The sequence below is a fragment of the Buceros rhinoceros genome, unplaced genomic scaffold (genome assembly GCF_000710305.1).
Source record: "Buceros rhinoceros silvestris isolate BGI_N320 unplaced genomic scaffold, ASM71030v1 scaffold15271, whole genome shotgun sequence".
Lineage (NCBI taxonomy): Eukaryota > Metazoa > Chordata > Aves > Bucerotiformes > Bucerotidae > Buceros > Buceros rhinoceros.
Window position 1 is genome coordinate 4,307 of NW_010396063.1, and position 653 is coordinate 4,959.

The window sequence follows — 653 nt, forward strand, 5'->3', positions numbered from 1 at the left end:
ACCGTTCAAGCCCTGCGGGATCATGGCAGAGACGATGGTGCGGGAAGCTCCCAGAGCAGCAGCCAAGTCTCCACCTTCTCTGTTTGGACAGAGAGTGGCCTCCCAGGCTCAGCAACCCACCAAGTACTGGGAAACACTGACACCTTGCCCACTCGGGGGCAGTCCCCCGAGCCTATGGACCCCAACTCAGGGAGCCACTGCCAGCTTTGCCTGGCTCCCGCTGGCGGCACCAGGGCTGCTCCTGGAGGGCAGGGTCTAAGCATGAAACAGGCTGTGTCCGATGTCACGAACCACGTTCCAGCAGCACCAGTCAAAGGCCTTGGCCACCTTACCAGCCAGGGCCTGGTTATCTACCCATGGGACAGCGTCACGGGCTGTGTATCAGAGGGAGCAACCTCCCAACAAGACCCCAGGCGCCCCCAGGCACCTGCCCCTGTACCGAAGATGCTGAGAGGGGACCAGCTCGGGGCAGAGGAGCCACTCTCTCAGCAAGTGTCTGAGGTCCACTGGTTTCGGCCCCTCCTGACCTTGGATCAGAGGCAGCTTTATGCAGGAGTTGCCCCATCCAGCTCTAGCAAGCCCCGGGGCCCTGATCCTGCAGCGAGGAAGCCCTCACACCGAGCAAGCCTGACCTGTGGCTGGCTCAGTGAGCA

General features: G+C 62.3%; 1 protein-coding gene across 1 annotated transcript in view; it reads left to right on the top strand.

Annotated features, from left to right (window-relative positions):
• Window positions 1–653, top strand: part of RPS6KL1 (ribosomal protein S6 kinase-like 1) — a gene marked incomplete at its 5' end in the record, with an annotated part of 6,042 nt that overhangs the window by 3,313 nt on the left and 2,076 nt on the right. The gene's annotated exons all lie outside the window — the stretch shown is intronic.